Consider the following 21125-nt stretch of genomic DNA (forward strand, 5'->3'; position numbering starts at 1 on the left):
TTAATATAATAATGATGGCACTTTATTTAAACAGACAAGTTCCTTATCAGTCCTAACAAAATATTCTTAGCACTCTTTGGTTTATATCCTTGCTGCTCTGTACTCTAGATATTGTGAATTACACCAGTGGGTACCTTACTGGATTTCTTTCTTCTATTCTTCTTTGGTGTACTGGGGATTCTTTTTCACACTCACACTCACACTTGCATTCACATATCAGTACAGTTCACTCAACATGCAATGTGTTAGACAGAAGATCTGTTTGGGAAAATAGGCTTCAACCCAAGTAAGTACACTGCATAGCTGTAAAAGTAACCACAGAATTAACCAAGCCCAAGTTCTAGGAGAAAGTCATGTAAAAAAAACTAAGTACTGTACATCATATGGAAATTGTTGATGATTTCAATATATTTAAACAGATACATTTTAGATATTTGTGTAAACAGTGCCTACTGATACAGGAGATATACTTGAACAAACAACTCATAAAATTGGTGTATTCATTTCTATAATTTAAATAAAAAAAATATAATGTGGAAAAAGTAAGTACACCCCAACATTTATTGCTTCAAATCACAGAAATTAGAATAAGATGTTCCAGATTATGTGCCAATAATTAGAACCTGCTCAACAAGACAGCACCCTCACTCATTCTACGCTAATTTGATTTTACCTGTTAGCATAAAATGCATAACTTTGTTACATTAGAGCAAAATCTGAAGACACCATGCACACACCACCTGCCACAGCAAGGCTTGAAACTCAGGATTCTGAGGCTGTGGCACCAATAATAACCTTTGTGACACCCTGTTGTTAATTATCACTACAGTAATACCGAAATAAAATGTAAAATTATATGCAAAAAAAAAAATAAACAAGCTGAATAAAACAAAAAACATTTCATATTTCTGATTTTTTTCATTGTAGTGTAAGTGCTATTCTTATAATTTAAAATGAACTATTTTTTCCTGATCCTTGTGGTAATACTGTGATTTTTTATGCAGTGGAAACACTATTTGTGAATATATGTAATATACAGTACTGTGCAAAATTCTTAGACTATCCAAGAAAATTACTTGTAGAACTAATTCACTGAGCATTAAGGGTTTATTTGCTTATGGTAACACAATGAAACAACAGAATGAATACAAACAAATACTTATATAACGAAAAGTAATACGAATCTCTTGTATTTTCAAAAGAAGTCAGTATTTTGTTAGCCTTCCTTACAATTCAAAACTGAAGTATATCTCTTTGGTGCACTGCTGTATAATTTATGTAAGTAGTACAATGGTCAGTTCTTCCAACCTTTTTGTAGGATTTGCAATAATACTTTTGATTTTGATTGCTTTTTGTTCTCTTCCCTCTTCATGACATCCCTGATATCTTTTATTATGTGAATTTGGGCTACGAGGTGGAGAATCTAATATTGTTAGTGTTTAATTTGCAGACACCCTTTCAAAGTCTAAGTTGTGTTTGATGTTATCATGTTAAAAGGTGAAATTACAGTATGTTTAATCAAACACTGTTTATGTTTCTCAGCAGTCTCCATTCCATTGAGTTTGATTAGATCTCTATACAAGTGTCACAGAATGCCACAAGCTTCACTTCTTGCCAACTTTTCTTTTAATATAATTCCATCTTTGTGAACTTCATAACACTTTCTTCCACTGGCTGTAGGTACATGCTTTTTGGTCTTTTCTGTACTGCGGTCTCTCCTTGTTGTCTTTCTGTAAGAATGTTTCTTAGCTGCAATGCACCCAACACTTCTTTGTACAGACTGTTGGATGTTGAGCAAGCAATTCACTGTAATTCCTTCTGTTTTTTAAGTAACTGATTGTTAATTTACTGTTCATCAGAGGATGACAGATGCTTGGGTCTTTCAATGCATTGTCTGCCTTTAGACTAATTTCTCCATATCTCATTATGACACCATCCATCCATTATCCAACCCCTCTATATCCTAACTACAGGGTCACAGGGGTCTGCTGGAGCCAATCCCAGCCAACACAGGGCACAAGACAGGAAACAAACCCCTGGCAGAGCGGTGCGCAGACACACACACAAAGCACAATGTAGAATTGCCAATGCACCTAACATGCATGTCTTTGGACTATGGGAGGAAACCGGAGTACCTGGAGGAAACCCACGCAGACACGGGCAGAATATGCAAATTCCACACAGGGAGGACCTGGGAAGCGAACCCAGGTCAACTAACTGTGAGGCATCAGCGCTACCAACTGAACCAACCTGCTGCCCATGACACCATCCATGTCTTGAAAATTCAGTGTCTCACTAACTATAGCATTTTCAATGTCAAATTACAATTTAACATCTGTCAAATTATGTGTTAACTTGACCATTTCTAAATCTCTCCTCAAAGTACCCCAGTATTTGAGGATACTGTTTAATTGTGAAATTCAAATTAGCACACCTGTCTTAAATTAGATGTGCTGCTGGTACAGTTAACTGAATACATGGAATGGTTTCAGTGCTATATTACAAAACATAACATTTCTGCAAAAAAACAAACTTTTCATTGCATCATATTATAATGTTTATTGGCATTTATTCTGTAGTACCTATTTCCAGAAGCAAACATTTACTGCCTAGATAACTAGCTTTAAAATAAATATATATTTTGGGTGGCCTGATACTTTCTGATCGAACTGAATGGGTCAGTACACCTACAATAGTACCATAATTAGCTATGGATCAAAACCAGACAACATATATGGTACTAAAAGGAGATGATCCTCACGTCTGTGCTGTTGTAATGAACAGTAGAACAAGATCAAGCCCAATTTTAACTAATTCACAACTAGTCTTATTTTTGTTTAATGTTTCTCCTTGATTTGCTCAGGTGGCTGTCTGATTGCATGTTAACTGTAGTGCACCAGCAATTAACATCTCACCCCTCTTTCAATTAACAATGTGCTGGTATACAATCCTCTTGATTTAAAGTGTCAGAGAACAACAAAAAATTATGTCCTTATGTAAACTTATTAAAAAAATAAATGCAATCATTAAGCTACATTAGACTAAAATGAGTGTCACTGGGGCGGCACGGTGGCGCAGTGGTAGCTCTGCTACCTTGCAGTTAGGAGACCTGGTTTCGCTTCCCAGGTCCTCCCTGCGTGGAGTTTGCATGTTCTCCCCGTGTCTGCGTGGGTTTCCTCCCACAATCTAAAGACATGCCGGTTAGGTGGATTGGCGTTTCTAAATTGGCCCTAGTGTGTTTGTGTGTGTCCTAAATTGGCCCTAGTGTGTTTGTGTGTGTCCTATGGTGGATTGGTTCCTGCCTTGTGCGCTGGGATTGGCTCCTGTGACCCTGTGTTAGGATTAAGCAGGTTAGAAAATGGATGGATGGATGAGTGTCACTGTCATTATTTTATATGTTATTCACTTCGATCAAATGAAAAGGCCCTGAAATCCCTATATGCAAAGTAATGATGACAAAACGTAAACATTAGTAGAATAATATCTGATGCATACATTTTCTTTAACTCATGGGCAGAACTACTACCAAGGTTACTTGGGTGTTCTCACTGGAACATTGGCATATGTGAGAAAAAAGTAATACTGGAGTTTTTCTGATTCCTTTGATACCACACATTCTTCCACGCAACACACTTACATGGTTACTCATCTTTACTAATAAAAGGCAAAGCCCTCACTGACTGACTGACTGACTCACTGACTCATCACTAATTCTCCAACTTCCCGTGTAGGTAGAAGGCTGAAATTTGGCAGACTCATTCCTTACAGCTTACTTACAAAAGTTGGGCAGGTTTCATTTCGAAATTCTACGCGTAATGGTCATAACTGGAAGCTATTTTTCTCCATATACTGTAATGGAGTTGAGCTGGATGGCCGTGGGGGGTGGAGTTTCGTGTGACATCATCACACCTCCCACGTAATCACGTGAACTTACTATCAACGCAGTACGTAGAAAACCAGGAAGAGCTCCAAAAAGCGCTGAAGAAAACATGCATTATATAATTGAGAAGGCAGCGAAACAATAAGAAGCGCGCAACTGACATTTACAACCATATTCATGAGTGCTGCTACTTCGGAAACAAAGCACGGTGTAAACTTAAAGTTTAAATTAAGTTCATAGACAGGCTGCCGCTGGTGTTTGTCATGCCCACAGGTAATGCGGGATACAAGTTTAATGAGAGGACGCAGGATATAAACGACAGTTTTGATCACTTTGTAACTAAGTTAAAATTGCAGGTGAAGGGCTGTGCTTATGCAAATTCTGAGAGACTGTGTTTGTGGGGGATTGACAGTTAAGGCACGTCATCATCTCCCCTCCCATTCACCTCATTTTGCTCTGAGCGGAGCTCCACAGCTAACGCCGTCTTCCGAAGCAACTTCGTCACACTGCCACCAAATACTCACAGAAAAATCTACAAGTTAATACACACCCTGTCTCTAGAGTTTCTCCACACTCAATGTATTCCTCGCGTCCCCTTTATACCCTGTGATCTCCCATTTCAATTCAGATGCCTCCAATTTCCACTAAGGCTCTGCTGCGCGATGAAAAGTAATAAGTCTCAGGGACAGACCCTACAAAACGATGCCATTGATTTCAGGCAAGATTGCTTTTCTCCTGGACAACTATACTTGCATTCTCAAAGTGACCTCGCGCAGCTTCGTCATATTACAACTGGAGAGCAGCCAGAAACTTTTAAGTGCCGAGTCTTACTTAACATTAAATTAAGCCGTGGATATTGCAACATCACACAAGAGAGCAGCTCACGTGAACTTACTGAACGCAGTACGATTGATCACTTCCATGCATCAAACCTGTTCAAAAAATGCATTACACAATTGACAAGGTGATGGCTTTATATGGCGTTCATTTATAAAGCAGCGGAGAGGCTGTGTGAAGGCAACTACACAAAAAACAGCAGAGCGCCACACTCTGAATGTATTCCTGGCATCACCGTTATACCCCCTGATCTCCTATTTCAATTGAAATGCCTCAAATTTCCAGTAAGGCTCTGCTTCATGATGACAATTAATAAGACTCAGGGACACACCCTACAAAAGGTTGCCATTGATTTGAGGCAACATTGCTTTCCTCCTGGACAAAACTATACGTTGCATTCTCAAAAGTAATATATATATATATATATATATATATATATATATATATATAAACTGCTCAAAAATTAAAGGAACACTTTGAAAACACATCAGATCTCAATGGGAAAAGAAATCCTCCTGGATATCTATACTGATATAGACTGGGTAATGTGTTAGGAACGAAAGGATGCCACATCGTTTGATGGAAATGAAAATGATCAACCTACAGAGCCCTGAATTCAAAGACGCCCCAAAAATCAGAGTGAAAAAATTATGTGGCAGGCTAGTCCATTTTGCAAAAATTTAATTGCAGCAACTCAAAATTGGACGCAGCACTTTGTATGGCCCCTGTGTTCCTGTATACATGCCTGACAACATTGGTGCATGCTTCTAATGAGATGACAGATGGTGTTGTGGGGGATCTCCTCCCAGATCTGGACCAGGGCATCACTGAGCTCCTGGACAGTCTGAGGTGCAACCTGTGGCATTGGATGGACCAAAACATAATGTCCCAGAGGTGTTCTATTGGATTTAGGTCAGGAAAGTGTGGTGGCCAGTCAATGGTATCAATTCCTTCATCCTCCAGGAACTGCCTGCATACTCTCACCACATGAGGCCAGGAATTGTCGTGCACCAGGAGCCACTGTACCAGCATAGGGTCTGACAACAGGTCCAAGGATTTCATCCTGATATCTAATGGCAGCCAAGGTGCCTTTGTCGAGCCTGTAGCGGTCTGTGTGACCCTCCATGGATATGCCTCCCCAGACAATCATTAACCCACCACCAAACCGCTCATGCTGAATGATGTTACAGGCAGCATAATGTTCTCCATGGCTTCTCCAGACCCTTTCACTTCTGTCACGTGCTCAGGGTGAACCTGCTCTCATCTGTAAAAAGCACAGGGCACCAGTGGTGCATCTGCCAATTCTGGTATTCTATGGCGAATACCAATCGAGCTGCATGCTGCTGGGCAGAGAGCTCAGGGCCCATTAGAGGACATGGAGCCCTTGGGTCACCCTCATGAAGTCTTTCTGGTTGTTTGGTCAGAGACATTCACACTAGTGGCCTGCTGGAGGTCATTTTATATGGCTCTGGCAGTGCTCATCCTGTTCCTCCTTGCCCAAAGCAGCAGATACTGGTCCTGCTGATGGGTTATGGACCTTCTATGGCCCTCTCCAGCTCTCCTAGAGTAACTGCTTGTCTCCTAGAATCTCCTCCATGCCCTTGAGACTGTGCAGGGAGACACAGCAAACCTTCTGGCAATGACACGTATTGATGTGCCATCCTGGAGAAGTTGGACTACCTGTGCAACCTCTGTAGGGTCCAGGTATCGCCTCATGCTACCAGTAGTGACACTGACTGTAGCCAAATGCAAAACTAGTGAAGAAACAGTCAGAAAAGATGAGGAGGGAAAAATGTCAGTGGCCTCCACCTGTTAAACCATTCCTGTTTTGGGGGTCATCTCATTGTTGCCCCTCTAGTGCATCTGTTGTTAATTTCATTAACACCATAGCAGCTGAAACTGATTAACAACCCCCTCTGCTACTTAACTGACCAGATTAATATATCCATAAGTTTCATTGACTTTATGCTATACTCTGATTAAAAAGCGTTCCTTTAATTCTTTTGAGTAGTATATATATATATATATATATATATATATATATATATATATATATATATTGTAAAGGACTAGTGGTTTCCCAGGTGCTACTCGGACCTAACCGAGAGGTCGTGGAATACGAGAGAGGGCATCGGCATTGGCCTGAAGGGTGCCCCGCCGATAAGTGACAGTGAACTTATACGGCTGTAAGTCCAGGAACCACCTGGTGACCCGCGGATTCACTCTTTGTGCAGGGACATCCACTGAAGTGCAGCGTGATCAGTCACCAGAGCGAACTCGCACCCAGCAGGTAGTACGGAGGTGGGTCACTGCCCACTTAATGGCCAAGGCCTCCCTCTCCACTGCCGCGCACGGTCTCCCGGTCCATCAGTTTCCGCTAAGGTACATCACAGGGTGCTCGACACCATCGACGCTTTGGCTCAGCACGGCACCCAGGCCTGTGTCCGCGCCGGTCTGGAGAATAAACGGAGCCCAAAATCGGGCGTCCGTAACACAGGTGCCGACGTTAGGGCCTTCTTTAGGTCACTGAACGCTGTTCTGCTTTGTCGGTCCACACCACGTATAGGGAGCGCCTTTTGTCAGGTCAGTCAAGGGTGCTGCTCTTCGAGAAACGGGAACAAACCGGCGGTAGTAACTCGCAAGCCCCAAGAAAGCCTGCACCTGTTTCTTGGTACTGGACGGGCCATTCTAAGATGTCTTTAACTTTGGAGCTCTGTGGCCGCACCTGTCCTTGTCCCACGAGGTAGCCTAAATATTTGGCCTCCTTTAATCCAAAAACACTTCCGGGGTTTATGCGGAGGCCGGCTTTAGCCAGTGTTCGGAGGACAGCTGCGACCTGCAGTAGATGCTCCTCCCAGGTGCCGGAATAGATGACAACGCCATCCAGGTAGGCGGCACTATAGGACTGGTGGGGCTTCAGCACTCTATCTACCAGATGCCAGTGCCCGCTAGGGGTGCTAAAGGCCGTTTTCTCCTTTGTGGATGCCGTTAAAGGAATTTGCCAATACCCTTTGTCATGTCAAGGGTAGTCAGATATCGAGCCGCACTCCAGCCGCCAAGGAGGTCGCCAATGCGGGCATGGGGTAACTATATCGCGGCTCAATCAGCGGTCCGCCGGGTGACTCGCCACTACCTCGGGATGGCTCGGAGTGTTTGGGCTAACTCCTGCCGCTGCTTGGGGTCAGCTCTTCACCGAGGTTAAGGGCAGTTGTGCTTGCGTAAAAGGGAGAGTGACCTACGGAGCTGGGAGCTCCTCTCTATCTCCAGGGCTTTAGGTTGACATGATTCCTCTCACCGGTCGACGTTGGGCTGTTTTACCAAATAGTCGACGCAGTCCTTTCTCTCCTTAACCTCGTAAGGCCCTTGCCAGTGAGCGATGGGAGGTCTTCCCTGAGGACGGAGTTGCGGTTGTAACACCGGCCTGCGCTGCTTGCGCACGAGTCACGGCTCTTTTAGGAGGGGCCTGAGTGAGTCGGTCGCGTAGAGGAGGGAAGAGCCTCGCCTAGCCTTCTTTAGGATGTCGAGGATTCCCCGGGTTGTCGCCCGTATAGTAATTCAAAAGGGGAGAAGCCGTAGAGGCCTGGGGTACCTCCCGTAGGCAAAAGCACGAGCGGGAGGAGCTGGTCCCATTCCTGCCGCCCGCGCTGACTACCTATCTGCTTATATAGACTGACGCTTTCAGGTGCTTTATCTGCAGTAATTTGGCCACCTCCTTGATATATCCTTGGGTATGCCCACGCGGAAAACAAGTTAACCAGTTCCCGCGATGCTTTTAGTATTAGCGAGCGCAGGGGAACCGCTACCGGGTGGCATAGTCCACCATGACTAGGATATACAGGGCTCCAGGGTCCCACCAAATCGACCCCTATCCTTTCAAAGGGGATGTCCACGAGGGGAATAGGGACTAGAGGAGCACGGTCCCTCCTAGGAATCTGGCGGGTCTGGCACTCCGACAGGATTGACAGAACCGCCGGACCTCCTCATTGATCCCAGGCCAGTAAAAGCGGAGCTTAATCCTCTCCAGTGTTTTTCGCCCCAGGTGGGCCTAGGAGGTGAGCATGTGCCAACTCTACCCGCGTGTGGATCCGTCCGCTGTGAGCTGTTAGGCAGAACAATCGCTCCGGCAAAGCGCAGGGAGTCATCATTCCACTGCTCCCTCTTAAAGGAGGCCGGCGTGGACCGAAATTGTCAAATAAACAAAATAAACAAACCACACACCCTAGCAGCAACATGAGAGGGTAACTTGCTTTAACCACTGCCTTTAGCGCGTGGCGTCTGAGGTTTGATTAGGCGAGTGAGGGGCAGTTTGGCAGCAGTGAGTGTGTACTGCCTGATGAGCCCATCAGGCAGTTGGATTTAGTCTTTAAATTTCTATGGTGAAGAAAAAATTATGCAATGATGATTAAATTTAACTTTCACTCCTACTAAACATATTTCTGTCGACTAAATAAAAATTACTTATATTTAAAATTTAAATAAATACGATAGTTCATAATACCCATCCATGCCTATGCACTAAGTGCACGTAAGATTAGGAGTCATCCGTTTTAACAAGCAGCGTATTGCACTGATACGAAATAGCCTGCCCATTTAATTATTTAGGAATGGATAGATAAATAAAAATTTTGTACAAATAATGTTTTTAATTTTTCTTCTTCAATGGATTTTGGCACCCTCAGCAACAGCTGCTCGCACCCCAAAGGAGATATATATATATATAGATATAGATATAAATATAGATATATATAGATATATAGATATAGATATATAGATAGATATATAGATATATATATATATATATATATATAAACATATATATATATATAGATATAGATATACATATATAGATAGATGGTGTCACACATGTGCGATTAGGAGGCAGTCAAAGAGCCTAAAGGTGAGTGAAACATCGCGAGATAGAGGGTTGTCACGTGGTACTTACCTAAATCTCTTTTGCCCGACAGAAAACTGGAAGAAAAATAACTCCTCCACTTCTGGATTCCAAAATGGCAACGACGTCACTTCCGGTTCCACCATGATGACGTCACTTCCGGCTCCATCAATTCACATCACCTCCGTCCCATCCTGATGACGTCACTTCCGGTTTCTGTTTCACGACGTCACTTACTGCCAACCATTTCCTGTCCCATAATCCTTCCCTCTATAAAGTCGCCATTTTTCTCAGGAAGATTGTTCATTGTTTTATTTTAAGACTTTGAATCGTGTTTTCTTTGATTGTCTGGACGACAATATATGGGGACGGTCCCCAAAACTTTTTCTTTGTTGAAGTATTATTCTTTTCAAAAAGAAACCTTATCACAATGGATATATACATATAGATAGATATATATATATATAGATAGATAGATATATATAAGTGTATGTAAATGTGTGTCTGTATATATATGTATATTTGCCTTATATTACGGTAAGTGTATTTTACTGCACTTTTTTACCAGGTCTTTTCAGGGGTAAATTCAGAGATATACCAGGTTGATGAGCCTATGGTGTCCTGGATAATGGACTATCTGGCGGGCAGAATGCAGTTTGTGAGAGTTAAGGGCTTTTCTTTTCTTTTTTCTTTTTTTTTGGATTTTAATTAGAAACAGATAACATTCCATACAATCAAACTTAACAAAGAAAAATTCAACCCCCATCCAACAAAAAGAAAGGCGAGCCTTCAACCAAAGTTACTCTATAAAAGGAACAAGAATCTTTTTCCCCAAAATGGAAGCTTACTCTAAAATGGTATTGATTAGATCTTGCTATATTTTAAGTTTTGAACAGATCCAATAAGTGAGAATTAGATTTTTTTTTTCCAAATTTAAGTAATATAGAACATCAATTATCGACTAAATTAAAAGTGGTGAGGTAGGATTCTTCCTGTTGAGTAAAACACGTCTAGTAGTGTAGTAAAGGCAATTACAGTTTGTTTGTCCTTTAAACCCGTCAAGGAGTACACCAAACACATCTGTTAATGGGTTCAAAGTGATTGTGACACCGAGGCTGTCTTATAGGCATGAAAAAATGTTTAACAAAAATATTGTTCATTTTCTGCATGGCCAGAATATGTTGCCTAGTGTGGCTGGAGGTAGATTACAATGTTCACAAGTTGAATCTTGTCCTGGAAACATTTTGGACAACATTTTTTTAAAGAAGATAAATGCATTCGATAAAAGATTTTAAGTTGAATGGGTTCTACTTATATATATAAACTAAAATTAAAGTGGAAATTTCTAAATTAAAGACGACATTTCAACATTTTTTTTTCACTGTGTCCTTATTTTTTTTTTCTTTTCTCTATACCCTAATACGCTTCCATAAGACAATGAGACAATGGACTATGAGTCGCCTTTTCATTGTGACTTTTATATATGATCACTACTTTTTTAATTTCAAGCACTGTGCGACTTTCTGAACTTGAACTTTCGAGTGTCTCTGCCACTATATATCACTCTATCAACTTCCCTATATTGTTTATACCACTGATTAAGCCAACAAATAGTACGTTTTTACTTGCCTCCACTTTGCATTCACTGAAATTCTGTTTTTTCACGTGTTTTTGCCATTTTCTTTCAACCAAACACTGAACATTGAAGGTGATATTTATATTTATTTGCATATTAAAATATGCAAAATTCTGGGAGGAGTTGGGTTGGGACTGCAGGCTTGTGCACAAGACTTACTTTTCATGCTGACCAGGATTTATGGAGCTGAAGTGCGTGGAAGCATGTGCGAATGCATATTTCCACTTTTGTCCATATTCCATGTTTTAGTGTCAGTTCTAAGCACTAAAGCACAGTCTTTACAGCTTGTATAGTTGCCACCCAGTAATAGAATTGAAAGTTAGGTAGTGCCATGCCTCCTTCTAATTTAGGTCATTGTACAGTTGCCATTTGGATGTGTGGGTCAAATATATACAGTGCCATATCATCTGCATATAGTGCATATAGTGATTTTTTGTCCAAGTCCTTCCCTGAGAATCCCCTTTATCTCTGATACATTTTGAAAGTAATCAACCAGTGATCCTTGTCGAGTACCACGTTCTAGTTTGAATTAGTCTGAACTAATGTTGTTAATATAAACTAAGGCTTCTGGACTAGTATAAAGTAGTATTAAATGTTTTTCTGCATCTAAAGATAATAAGATCTTTGGGGTGTTAGATTTAATGGGTGAATACATTATATTAAACAAACTTCGAAGGTTAGAAGTGTCTGCCTTTAATAAAACCAGTTTGGTCTTGTGATATTACAGAAGGAAGCACTTTCTCAGTCCTTCTGGCTAGAACTTTGAAGAGTATCTTAAAGTCGTTATTCAGAAGAGAGAGAGGTCTGTATGATGCACACTGTTATAAGATGGTAATTAATGCTTGACTAAAAGTTTGAGGTACAAATGTGTTGTCTTTAGCTTCCATAAACATTTCTAATAGTGGTGGAGCTATGTTATCTGAAATGTTTTTATTAAATTTCTCCTAGTAACCATCAGGGCCAGCTGCTTTCCCACTTTGAAGTGAGTTTATAGCATCTAGTAATGTGTGGAACTTTGCTTACACACAGATTTATGCATCTTAATTTTTTTATGCATAAGCACATTTCCAGTTTTGCCCATATGCCATGTTTTAGTGTGAATTCTACGCACAGCGTTATACATGAGGCCCCAGGTCATGTGACTTGCAGAAATTCACAGATGATTCTGCACTTATGTGGTGTATTGATGTAGGGGATGAGATAGAGTAAACTTTGTTTCTTTGCACAAAGAAATTTGCCTGAAACTTAACATCAGCAAATCCAAGGAACCAGTTACTGACTTTTGCCATACCAAAGAGCCTCTATGTCAGGTAACTATTCAAGGAGTCGAGGTAGAGGTGGTCCACACCTACACGTACTGTCTATGGGGATCTACATTAATGAGAGGTTGGATGGATTCTCAGAACACAGAGGTACTATATAAGAAAAGGCAGAGCAGTCTCTTTTTCTTTAGGAAAAAATGTGCTTTTAAAGTGGGAAGTGACATCCTTCACATCTTCTACAACTATGTGATAGCCAGTTCAATTTTCTATGCTGTTGTGTGCTGGACTGATAACATCACTTCAAGAGAAGCCCACCAAATCAATTAACTAATTAAAAGGGCTTGCTATGTTATAGGACACATTGTGGACCCCCCTGGAGATAGTAGTAAACAAAACTGAGTGCCATTATGAATAATGCTGCATATCCTCTCTCTGACACATTAACTCTGGGTACTTTGAGCCAACAAATTATTCAGCAAGTTATTATTTATTTATCTACCTATTTATGTACTTATTTATTTAAAGAACTCCTCTAAAAAGCCAAATTTCCACCTGTGGATAAATGTCTATCTATCTATCTATCTATCTATCTATCTACTATCTATCTATCTATCTATCTAAAGAAGTTCATAAAGTCTATATTTCTGATATCTATATTTCACACTGTACTTCTGAATTTCAATTTGCTAGATTAGCCACTATTCTAAACAGTACACAAGGATTATTATTGTTGTTATCTATTATTTAAGAATACTAGTCCGAGCAGGTTTTAAAGACAGTTTATTTATATTTTGTAACACTCTATGTCCATATAATTTAAAAGACCTGCAGCTTTGTTTTTCTCCATCTACGCTCCACTTTTTGACACTCTAAGAGCTTGATTGCTTTCAATTAAATCAGGATGAGTTTCTATTCACTGTGATCACTTTTGTTTTAAGGGAGACACTTTATAAAAAGTCTCTCTCAAGGTCACATTATAATTTAATGTTTTCCACAATTACACTTGACTTATTCAAAATAACTGCAGATTTTGAAGCATAGTTACAATTTAGATGTTGCATTGTCTTTGTTTTAATCTGTGAATGTATCAGTAGAGTAATTAAGTAGTGATAAGAAATAACTTCATTTAATTAGTATTGCTTGAATTTTAAACTCTGTAAATTCTAAATGGATCTAATGTGTGGTTATGATTATGAGTGTTGACAATCTGACAAAATACTACTGAGTTTAACAAGTAAGTAAAACAATTGTTAAAAGTGTCAGTTTTCACATTAATATGTACATAAAAATCCCCAATCTACACTACACAGTCATAATTTACAGCTAAATCAATGAATAGGCCATGGTGATCTGTAGACTAGCACTGCAATTGTGCTAGAATCTGTTTACATTTTTAAAATGAGTGCCTCATAAGAGGTAAATTTGCCTATATTTTCAGGAGCGGTTTGCATTTTGTCAGAATAAATTGTACCACGGCCACCTCCTCGACCAGTATCTCTAGATTTATGAAGGAATGTGTATCCTTTTAGTAATGCATCAGATTTACTAAGCCATGCTTCAGTGATGACACAAATCAGATTTTACTCTTAATATAATATCATTTACCAAAGCAGCTGCATTTCCAAGAGAGTGATTAATGAACAGAATTTAAAACTGCAAAGGTGTTTCTGAACTGATGATGTATTTTTGGTTTTAATTTAAATTAAATGTCTCATCACAGTGCAAACCTCAGAGTAGAGCACAGGTGTTATTTAATACATATTGTGACAGATTTCATATCAGATATGGATGACACTTGCAAAGGTATCCCACAACAATCCAAATGAATACAGCACTAGAAGAAACTAGCAACATCTTTTAATGCGGACTTTCTGCACCAACAGCCGAGTGACATCATAATTAAGAACACAAACTCTGTGTCTTTTTAATGCAGACTTATGGTTAAATGTCATAGTCCTGCTAATCTGAAGGCCTGGGGCACATTGCAACAGCACCACTAAACACAGAAGTTAGTCTTTTTGCCATCAATAAATACTAAGACCAGATAAGTAAAGGATCATCCCCAGCACATTTCACACTGCAACTGACCCTGTAAGTTTTTATTTTAATATGTATTGTGAACTTGGACCCGGACACAGGCAGACGGACAACATAGTTCCACCACACACTGTTTATTTACAATATTTACAAGTTTTTTGTGCACTCACACCCCAGTGCCTCCAGCACCGATTCCCCAAAGTCCAGGCCTGTTAGTCACTGTGACTCTCACTCTTGACCGCCTCCCGTCCTCTCTCCAGCTCTGTCCTCTTTTTGTAGTGAAATGTCTTTTTGTAGACATTCCTCTTAAGGCGGCCCCTTAAATGGGAACCTGGATGGGCTCCAGCTGCTTCCCGGCAATCAGTCGTAGCCACACCCCAGTGTGGCGGAAGTGCCGGCTGCGCACCCGGAAGCTGTCCGGGTGTCCCCTGTTCTCTTCCCCCCAGCACTTCCTGGTGTGGCGGAAGTGCTGGGCTCCAGGGTTCCTCAGGCACCAGGGTGCCGCCTGGCGGTGGCCACAGGCCCCTACAGGGTTGGGCTTCCAAGCCCCCTACCCGTGGCCCCCAATACAACCAGGGCGATCACGCCCTTTGCGGTCTGGAGGAGGCACAAGCCCTCCTCTGGTCCTCCTGGGCGTCCCGGCCGGGCTCCAGCCCCGACCGGGTCCCACACGGGATAGTCCGGCATCGGGGTGCCGCCTGGCAGCCGCTTCCAAGCCCTGTACCCGAGGCCCCCCAACATAACCAGGACGGATGCCCTCTCGCGGTCTGGAGGAGGTACAAGCCCTCCTCTGGTCCTCCTGTATATTTATGTTTATATTTAGCATCCCATATTGTTTTGGTGCTATGAACTGATAGTGGAATGCCACATAGTGCTATCAACACTGCAAATGGCTGTGCTCCTGCTACCTATAAACCAATGCGACAAATCAGGACTTATTTTAAAAATCATCCATATAAAATTCTTTACATTATTAACAAACTGTCTTATAGTACTGTGAAAGCAATAGAAAAAATATTTAAATGCTAGTTATCTTTCAAAAAATTCCTAGGAATGCCTTTTTCTTGTTATTGTCACAAGTTTCTTTCTGTTTCTTGGTAATTGTTAAGAAAAAAAATAGTTCTGAATTAACTATGAATTATACAAAATAAAGAATCAATAGTCCTAATATAGAAGTATGCCATATACAGTGACAGCAATGTGTTGAAATGCTATAATGCTGAATTTAAATTGAAATACTTGGTTAAAAAACATGAATACAGTTTTAAAGTCTGCAGTTTGAATCTGGGCCCACTAACTGTCTGTATGTAGTTTATGAGTATAAGCGCCTATTGTTTCTGAGGAGTTTTTCTTGTTTTCCTTTCACATCATAAATTATTATCTTTAAACTGAGCCATTGTGAGTGAATCTAAGTGTGTGTGCGAAAGTGCCCTGGCAAGAAATTGGCATATTGTTCAAGGTTATTTTCTGGTTTGTGCCCAGTGCTTCCAGAATAACCTAACACTATGATAAATAAGGTATGAAACATGAGGTTTCCAAGGCCAAGTAATTATCCTCTTGGACATCCTCAGAGCCTGAAAATGAAAATTATGGGTGATCTCTGAAAAAAATGAAAAAATATATTATAGTGTTATAAAATACTCAGCCCAAATTGCTTAGTCTGTGCAAAAGTATTATAGTAGCCAGCTCTGTAGTAGCAAGGGAGCAAGGCAGCTGAAAGTACACTCTTAACTGGTAGCATTAAGCTAATCTGCTTGAGTGGCAGCAGCCCAAGCATCAAGAAAAAGTAGCACAGTCTTTGACAAAACTCAGAAGGATTTGAGAAAGAGGGTGGGGACTTTTGAGAAAAGTATAAACAGTAGCTGCACACAGGCAGTAGTGTTTGCCTTTGTCTCTGTGATGCTGAGGAGTGTAATGATGGATTGCTAATACTGGGATACTGACATTGCAGAGGAAACTACTTTACCATCAAAATGTCATGCTTCTGCCTTCCATAACTATTTAAAGGTATATGGCAGGGTTGCAAACTGGCTCACAGCATGCAATTACTTACACTTGTATTATGAATAACATTTTACAATTACAACCACAGCATCTAAGTGGATATTTCTCATACAAAGTGGATGTTTTGCGTGATGCTGCTGCACAGAAGTAAAATATACTTGTCCTTATGTTTGCAGATTGTGTATCCATGTATTATACATTTTTGTCTATTTAAAATATGCATATTCTAAGTGATAGTATTTTACTTACCAATTCTATAATAGAAGGGAAAGATTTCAATGTTCTGCCAACACTGGATCACTAAAGGGATTCCCTAATTACTATTATATTTCACACACTGATTATAAATGCTTGACAATAAATGGATAGATATTTGGTAGGCAACTTGATCTACTGCCTAAGGTGATTTACTTTAAATCCCAAAGATGCTGATTCAGTTCCCAACAACAACCCACTGTGTGACCCCAGAGCAAGTAACTTATTATGCCTGTGTTCTAAATGTATTAATGAAATGTGTTTATTGCAGAAATGATTGTGTTACAGTTCTGAATTTATAACATGCCATAAGTTGAGAAATGATGTTCATTATTATTAAAAGGAGCTATATACATTGAAATTATGCGTATAGCACATATTATATATAAAGATCAAGCTGCACTTTACAAAGGCACAATAGATAGATAGATAGATAGATAGATAGATACTTTATTAATCCCAAGGGGAAATTCACATAATCCAGCAGCAGTATACTGATACAAAAAGGTAAAAAGATAAAGTCATATACGGAGCTGCTGGAAAGGCTGCCACTCGGATGCGGCGCCGGAAATGAAATTCTTTACACCTTACATTTAAGATTAGAAAAAAAAGCTTGTTACAAATTGAAAACACATAAGTAATTAAAATTTAGCATTTAAACTCCCATTAGGGAAATTGTTTCTATGTTTGTCACATATTAAGATTTAAATGTATGAATAGGAAAAAATGTAATTCTTTCAGCATATTTCAGTTAATGTACCAACTGACTGATACTCCTCAGGGTTTTTATTTAATTTATTTTAGCAGACAATAAATGGAGAGCACATAGCAAAATGCATTTCTTGCATGGTATATTTAAGATTGTTCGGTAATTTATTTGCTCATAAAATGTAAATTAAGCTTTCCATTAATGAAATAACCTAAAATGAAATATAAGCTGTCAAAAGGCAAGGGATTAATTAGTGCAGATGTGTAATTTTTTTAAGTTAATAAGCAAAAGCAATATGACGTTTTGTCATGCGGTCCCATAAATATATTATGTAAATATAAATATTTGCATAATCATGGGGATTTGCATATAATATAAATCTACAAAACCAACATTCAAATAAAAAAGATACAAATACAGTATAAGCATGAGCTGTGTTTTTTTTATTACTACCACTGTTCTTTATTATTTGTTTTATATAGCCAATGACTGCAGTAAAACCACAACGGCAAATTATAAGTCTGTCTACTTCATTTCTCCATTAACGATACTCTCCAAATGAATCTTTTATCCCAGCCTTTTAAGCAGAGCACATAATTACTTCCAGTCCCATTTCAGTTGTAAATGCAGCTTTATTGCCATTCTTTCATTAAAATAAATCCTGTAGCCTATTCAATGGGCTGACACTTCCCTATTGATTTAGAAAAACTCATTTTTTATCAATCAGATGTTTTACTGAGACTTTAGTTTTCTGTCAGCTGGATTAGCCTGTATTGTTTCTGAAGGACTTCTTGGCTCCATATGAAACTTCCAAAAAGTGTTAAAAAAAACCCTAGCAATGTCATGAACCCTTTTTTTGAAAAATCTCCTAACACATAATTTTCGTGGTATTGCCAGCTAATAGGCATTTGGTTAATGACAAAGCTATCTTGCCACTAAGGTTACAGTTAAGATATAGGTCAATTGATTATAAATAGACTTAAACGTCTTATTACAAAAAATTCCATTGTTTGCTGTCTCATAGTTTCACAATGTTGGGTTTGAATACTGGCCAACTCTGCATAGTAGTTCTTCTCATGTTGGTGTGGGCTTCCTCCAGTACTCTGGGTTTCCTCCCTTCCTCCAACTTATTCTGACTGGAGTCTCTAAACCGTCCCTTTATGTGTCTGTGCATAAATGTGCTCTGTTCTGCTTCGTGCTTGATATTTCCTGAATAGGCTCTGGCTCCCCAGAATACTAAATCCAGAATCTGAGTACATAGGAAGAATAACCATAATTTCCCAGTTCCATGTAGACTATGCAGTACAAGCCATGAATATATGAAGTGCAAATTTTTCCCTTTTATGTACTTTTCTATCACCTACACATAACATATATTTCATACTTGTTCAGAAGATTAAATGTAATTCATTGTTTTTGAGTGATACACTTATAGTACAGTAAACAGCACAAACCACATGAATAGTCTGTACAGAGTAGAGCTTAGCATTTAAGGCAACTCTTGGAACATACACTTGAAAAATAGTTTTCATTAGTGAAGAGGTATTACAGAAACTAATACTTACATATATAAATAGTATAGCTGTAATAAACAAATAAGATATTATTTTTCAGAATATTTTAGAATCTTGCTAAAACTGTAGACATTCTAAATATTCTCATTGCAATTAAATAAACAGACTTCAGATGAAAACAGTACAATTTGTATCCTGTAATGAATGAATATAATTGTCATAATCCTTTGCAATGCACGAAGCTGTTTTATCAAGGAAAAATAATGCTCTGGGCAGGGCTGGCCCAACCATGAAGGTGAATTAGGCATTCACCTAAGTGCAGATCATGGGTTGGGCCCAGTCACACAGATTAGCTACCGAACACTCGTTTGGGACAGTGATAAGCTTGGCCAACTGAACAAATTAACCTAGCACCGGCACTAGCTATGGGTCATCCAAGACTAGACTGCATGCAATCCAGATTTAATAAAGAAAGGTTGACATCAAGAAACTCATAAGGCTGCAGCAGCAATTCAACATAAAATATTGAACAGCCTCCTTTAATGATGATTGAACTTTCCATTTTCTTTTCTGTTAATGGGGCATATTGTTTTTATTTTTTATTTGTTCTTTCTGTCAGTTTTGAACAGCAGTTACCCTTGCACCAATTCAAATGAGTCATTTTATTGTATCAAATTTGCATTACATTACTGATGGGAAAACAGTAAGAACCAGCCATAGGTGGCATCTGAAACAGACTAGTCACTCAAAACATTTTTGAAAATATTGTTGTTAGTCTTTTTTTTCAAAGAAGTCATCTCTCATATTAATATTTATGGAAAATTGTCTGATGATGTGCATTGATGAATTAATTGAGCTTAAAATTAGTCTCCTGTTATTATGAAGTATTGTGCTAGTAAGGAGGCTAAATTATTAAACCTTCATGTCATCTCTTTTCAGTAAACCCCTGAATAAAAAATATATATACAGTATATTTCTCTTTTTAATAGGTACATATTTTAATTGAAGTAAACATATACATGACACTTCCTCTAGATAGCAGGGAAAATAGTTAATGTTTGGGCCAAGCTGCTAAATGACAGTTTGGATCTCCATGCTACTTGTACCTGCATCATTAACTATCAATGATTAGTATTTTTATTTTGAGGCTTTTGTTCATTTGTAGTTTAGTGGAGTGTTTTATGAATACTAATTTGATGTTTCAACAGAATCTTGATTAGCTTTTATTGCTGAATCTATATATACTTGTTTTATTAAACACTGCAAAATGCCACTTACCCTTTGTGATGGAGTGTTACACAAGCTAAGTATTTTCTTGTTGGTTGTGAACTTACCTGTTCATTCCACAGTCCTCAGTTTTCTTTGGTTGAAATATCATAATCAAAACAGTGAGTGGTTTTTAAAGCCTACTGGCCTTTAGTAAAACCAATAATTGTAAATTTCCACAATGTTTTTAATAATCAGAAAGTTCTAGTTTATTACCTCACAGGACATACAATTGCCCTATAGATGTGTTACCCATTGCCTATTGGATTTCAGTATCTTTAATTCAGCCCAGATGCCATGGCCATGCAGGAAGATGTCAAAGAGAACCCTGATAATGTTTTTATTTGACAGTAAAATATAATACTGTTGGATCAGGATTTCTTTGTTGGTAAACAGCAATATTTCACTTGGCCATGTTTCAGATTTAGAACCATTAACACAACCACAAGAAAAAAACTGCAAACTGTTTATTGGAGGTACACTTTAGCAGTGTTTATAATTTAACTAGCTGTATTGCCGGCCTTCAAATAGGAAATTTCCTAGGAAAATAGGCCTCAGTTATAGCACAGTCGTTTAATGGAATGTATTAGTTGGGCTATGTAACTAACTGAGTACTTTTCTGTATACAATATTTGTTGCTTTTGGACCACAGACTAATATTATTAGTCCAGTGAAGCTCCTTATTCTTGAATACGCTACAGACATTAGTTCAAAAAGTAAAATATTCTTGCTGTGCCTAGTGACTAAATTTGGCTTTTGCTGATGGTAGCTTGAAAACACAATTTCAAATATGACTATATTATTTTAAATTTAAACATGTAATTGGTAGGTAGC

Source organism: Polypterus senegalus, chromosome 7 (genome assembly GCF_016835505.1).
Source record: "Polypterus senegalus isolate Bchr_013 chromosome 7, ASM1683550v1, whole genome shotgun sequence".
Taxonomy (NCBI): domain Eukaryota; kingdom Metazoa; phylum Chordata; class Cladistia; order Polypteriformes; family Polypteridae; genus Polypterus; species Polypterus senegalus.